We start from the raw sequence: 6,000 nt of genomic DNA on the forward strand, positions 1-6,000 counted from the left end.
ACGTGCTCCTAACTTTATATCTCCCCGTAAAGCAATAGGAAACAGTAGAAAAAAGACAGTTCTTGGCTCTTTTATCCACCTCTTAGCAGATTGACCTATTTTCTTCTAATTCTATGCTATAGATCAATGTTCTGGATCGCTAGGGGAATAGTAAATTGATGGATTACCTTGCTCCCGTAGCTTCATACATATTTCAGTACATTTTCGATTTGATTGATGGTTTGGTTTGATTGTGGTGGTTTTCCGATCATTACCAGTTTCTCTTCGTTCGCCAAATGTTAATTTTCTATTATTTCCCTTTATAATCTTTCTATAGAATCGTGAATTTTATTAGAACCATATAATAAAAATAACCAAAGTTTGGTTATGGGACACAAACATAACGAGGTTGAAGGCGCATTGTTTCGTGCCGTAGGTGTTACAATTACAAGGGTACTATGCATGAAGACCTTGCCTAGAAGGGCTGAGAATGGCCCTGGAATTGTAGTGTACGGCGATGGAGCATATCATGCATTCACACCACCCGGCACAAAGCCTGCACGCTGAAAAGGAAATGAGAAAAAGGGACAAGATAGTTAAGGGGAGCGAATGTTTGGTGCGTGGAAAGTGGATGTCAAGGAAGGGAAGGGAAAGTAAAATCCGGAGCCAAACCCAAAACCATCCGTCCGGTGGTTCGAGTCACTCATCTGCAAGGGCACCAGAAATACAGCGAAGGCAGAGCGAAAGAGAAAGCCACAGCAAAAAACGACTTCATCTTGATGGTTTTCAAGGTGTATGCTCCATAAGGCGACCTACTTTTAACTACGCGACGATTCTCGATTCCGTAATGAGTCTAGGAAGAGCGGTTTGAATGGGTGAGACTGTGCATCGTGAAGGATTTCTGGAGGATTGTAAATCGTCATGGCAGGTCTGGAGCAACGCTCGTAGTGCTGTTTGTTTTGCCAGTTATTGAGCTATGAGAAGAAGCCGCGATTGGTAAGACGCGTCCCACAGGAAATTGTTGTTTTGAAGCGAAAGTTATTTCATCTTTCCTTTCCTAACGAATTAGACGACACTCGCTCCCAGTCGCTTTGACCGAGCGAAAATCCTTGAAGTCTGCCATATTGATGAATAATATGTTTATATTAGTTTTCTAGATTTTCAATTTATCTTTTCACATTTCAGTTTTTTAATTTAATTTGTATTTAAAGTGTTTCACAAGTCCTCCTTCATTTGAGAGTTCGGGAACCAATTGAGCGAAGGGTTCGCGATAGCTCCAATCGGATCAGGTACACACCCCACCGTACCGTTCGACAGATGTTCCAGCGGTAATGGAAAACTTTCAATTACGTTCGTGCCCTCCGCATTAAACGGACCGTTCGGGGACCACGGTCCAACAATCGAACATCGCAAACCCAAGGTTTTCCTCTAATTATCTATTCAAGGTACTTTCGTCATTCCGAATGGCATCAAGTTCGAGATGAGCGCGCGGTTGTGGCGCTCTCGCAACAAACGATCGTTGTCCATTACGATCGCAGTTTTGCTGGCGCACCAAGTCAGTGTGTGGTATGTTGATTTCTTTAAGTATTTTTTTACATTGCCCAAATGCTGCCGTTTAGTTACTCCGGCTCTTTCAACCGAAGTCAACCGAAGGAGTGGAAAAGGGCATCCAATTGTATTATTTAATTTATTCCACTGCTTTTGTTGACCTGTCCAATCGGTTGTGTTAGGCTGACCCTTAATGAGGGTGACGATGGCTTGAAGATCGTCCTACCCGAGATATGGATATGCGTTAAAAAAGCATTGTGAAACAAACCGCCCCAAAATGATGAGACTTTTGATCATCGTAAATATGTGACCTCTTCGCGGTTTAAGATTTCGAATGACAGCTGCCGCTGAGGGTCTATTTGTATCGCATTAAATATCTTAGACAAGGTAATAAACTAGCTTTTGGTAAGCAGTTTTTTTTATATATTATTTAAAAACGATTTAAAAAATATTATTAATAACCGTAAGTTAAACATTTTCTTCTTTATTACATTACGATTTTAATGCAAAGTTATAGTATGAAAGTCATGATAAATTGAAATATTCTCCACATCCAGGCATTATTGGAATTGCTCGATTTTAAATTTTACTTCCCCAAAAACCGTGACCAGGTCATATCCTGTACCAGGGGCAAAAAACTGTCGCCAAACCACAAACAGTCTCGTCACGTTTTTTGTGGGTCTTGAGGTCGTCTCGCACGTTTTAGCTTCCATCCTGCTCGCAATTGCTCGGGTACCCAACTCAATTCTTTTGGTCGATTTCAGGTCGTCTGTACGCAAAGATGCGTGCGTTTCTCTTTCGGCTTTTACTTTTTTTTGTTGTTAGTTACATTTTGTTTTTTCCCCCATTGTCTCCGTTGTTGCATACAACCTCCCATGTGTTTTTGGGGTCGTGCAGCGCGTGGTACGAAAAATGGCAGATCTGGCTTTTCGCCACCGGGCCTTTTTGGTTTCCAATCTACCCGACTCTGTCACTCGCTCATGGGTCGTAGTGGTTCGCTTGAGTGAAGATTAACTTTTTCCTCTTTGGTGCGTTTCTGTCACTAACCCGGTCTGCAGACGATGAGGTTCGCACCAAGCATTTTACGCACACGACGCAGCTGCTGCGCTCAGGTTCTCCACAGTGGGTTGATCTGGAGCTTCACTGGCTGCGATGAGGGGTTTTTTTGCAGGTCATGGAAGAGCAGAAAATTGTGCGTGCACCCGTAACCAAACTGTGTCTGGGGTCTGGGTTGCTAATGAGCGAATGAACGAACGTGCAGGAAAGCAATTCGGAGGCAGATAGTTTGCGCTACTGGAGCTTCAATTTGAAGCGATGCATAACTAATGTCCATCTGACATCAAAAGATAAGAAAATGTAGCTGCAAACGTAGTTCACAAAAAAAATACTGAATTACGGAACGATACAATATCTCGGAATCTTTTTAATAAAGATCTATCTAATTCTAAGTAGAAGTGCATCAAACACTCTTATCCTCAATGATTTTGATTCGTCCTTTGATTCTTCTTTCTGTATCAACAACCAGTCTATTATGGATTTGAAGTTTCCAACGAAAGCTCTTAGCGGTAATATGATTTACTATAAACGATGTGCCCCAAACGATAACCAAATTGACCTCAAATGGATATCCTTGATTGATGAACCACGCATTCCGGCAAAACTGGAACGATAATAATTTAAACAGCTTCGAAAGCTGTAGTAGCTGTCGGCGAAGCACCGAAAACGATGCTGATGATGATGTCATTGCCGCCCAACGAATTCACGGTTGATGACAAATGGCGGATTTCAGTTGATCGAGTTGATGCACATTCGTTTGATATCAACGTTATTTAAAACTGTTCTATTAAATATTAGTAAGTAAAAAAAGGAAATATTTCACTTCTACTTTATCAATTAGATCGTTCGAACTCTGGCATCGTTTCTGATCATCGTATTCCAATTTCCCATGTTTTGATCAAATGATATTGGAACTTATAATGTACCCGGCAACACGCTTTGTCGCCGTTAGTGTAATTTTGCACGGCCTCAACACAACCGACAGTGAACCAGTGAAAAAGGAAATAAAACCTCAATACATGGGCCCTCGCAAAACGCTTGAATTGGACAGTGGCGGTGGGCCATTTTTGTGGCGCACACATCTCGCCCTTCACTTGGCTCCCGCTTCCCAGGGTCGTGTCCGAGGTTTGATTGGGCTGTGGTCTTCGCTAGATGCAAAAGTGTGTCATGTTTGGTGAATAAATTATGTTCCAAAACAAAAAGCCACTGTACAGCTGACAAGAAGAAACACACCACAAAAAACGGCCCAAAGTGTGACACTCGCACACTTGTCCGGGGTGTTACGCTTTCGTACCAATTAACCAGCATGAAGCCATGTTTTTTTTTACTTTTAATACTAGTTTAGGGATCATCCCCACCGGCTGTCGTTGGCGCCAACGGTCTCCGGAGGTATGACATGTGATTTTACTTCCTTCACGAACTTTTGCTTCGCGGTTTGTAAAAGCACACAAAGGAAGGCTGAAACCTCAATGGTTGTGCCCGTAGGTCTGTTTTAGCACCTATTGTTTCCGTAGTGCTTTCGTGATCCATTTTCGATTCGCTATATCATGCAAATAATGGGGGAGCGTTTACGAACTTTTATGATCTACAGCTGTGAGAAGGGTGCACACTCCTTTGTCTGGCACACTTTTGCTGCACGATCCAACCAAAAAGGATCGATTGAAATGCTGCAAGGTGTACGATGCTTAATTTGTTGGTCTGGTGGATTGATCCGTTATGTTTGATCCAGAGGGTGTGCTTCAACTGGTGTCTGATAAACACACTGTGTTAGTGTTGAGAAGTTTATGGCTTTGAAGCTATTTTATTCATATGTTTGTTTCAATATTATAAAGACTTATTATTTCTAATATATTCAATCGTTAAAATGTGGCTAATTCTACATCAACATTTTAGTAGCAGTTTTTTTTGCTTCTTTTTGGTGTAATGACATACAGTCATTTCTCGAGTTACGCGAACTTAAATATTTGACGGTTGACGGAGTTTTCGTATGAGGAATTAAATTTTCTATCTGTGAACTTTAAAATATCCTTAAAAATACGTTATATTTTATCAGTATAAACAGAAGTATAGGTAAAATTTATGTAAATTGTTGTAGAAAACTTGAAAATATCGGTTTTGTATGAAAATAAGTACTCACTCTTTCAATACGAAATATAAACTAAATGTGTCTAACGATATATAACGATAACGAAAATTCAAGTTACGAAGATCTCTTAGGAACACATTAGACGCGTAACTCGGAAAATTATTGTACTACATTTTTAGTAAGGTAATACAGTTTGACTATTTCTAACTTATTATACTTATTTCAACCACGTAGCCGGATAATCAAGACTTTGCTAAGAGCAATCTGTTCCAATTTTATTGTGTATTGATCTCTGTCCTAAGTTTGTTCTAAGTGGCTTATCAATTTTAATATTTCTGTTGCAGTAGTTCACTCCATTTTCCACAAGAACCGTGTTTAGACTTTTCACCTCTATTAAGTGCAAAATGAAAGGATAACAAGCCGTAAACTTCCTACTCTTGTCTCAAGCATTACACATCACCATTTGCTCGCTTAATCCACACAGCAAACGCCAATAGTGTCGCTTCTGGTAAAGCAATTAACTACTATAATACGGCAATAATTACCTCATTAACTTGAGCTGCTCAGCGACCATAACCGCTTGTTATAACGCTGCGAGAGAGCAAATGACTCGGAACGATGGTAGCGAAGTGCATAGAGTAGTCTATTTAATTTTGCCTAATATGTGGATATTTAGCTGAGTTTGAATTTTTTTTAATACAAAATTCGTTGTAATGTACATAAATTATATAAATTAGCATGCGTAGTATAACAAGAATATGAGGAGATAGTTTTATCGCTAAAACAAATGAACATCTAAGAATATTTCATGACTACTGTTAAGAATATTAACAGCAAAATATTTTCATCAGGTCAACCGTAAAACACATGCCAAGAACTTTAATGCGTTCATGACAGTTGACGGACGAACAGATGTGTACTGGTACGATTGGGTGCTAATTTTACGGGACTGGTCCTCAGGTGTCATGACAGCGGTTTGTCATAAAATGTGTGTTCTAAATACCACTGATTATGCTCGTCCAAGCTTACCGCGGATGTCAAGGGCTCTGCGAATGAAGGGTGCACCGAAACAACGGCAAGTAGACGAAGACGAAGAGGGGAGTTACCTTTGCCAACTTGTATTACGATGACTTTCGATCTGTCTCAACACATCGACTTGCTGAGAGATGATCTTGAGAAGGTTGTTTTTTATTGTTGTGTTGCATATGTATCAACATGCTAATGGTTAGAGATAAATACGCAAAGATCGTTGGAGTTCCAAATGTGTTTTCCTTATGTAAATTTAAAGGAAAAAAGTGCCGAGATACGAAACAAATTTGAGGTGCGTTTCA

This window comes from Anopheles funestus, chromosome 2RL (genome assembly GCF_943734845.2).
Source record: "Anopheles funestus chromosome 2RL, idAnoFuneDA-416_04, whole genome shotgun sequence".
Classification (NCBI taxonomy): domain Eukaryota; kingdom Metazoa; phylum Arthropoda; class Insecta; order Diptera; family Culicidae; genus Anopheles; species Anopheles funestus.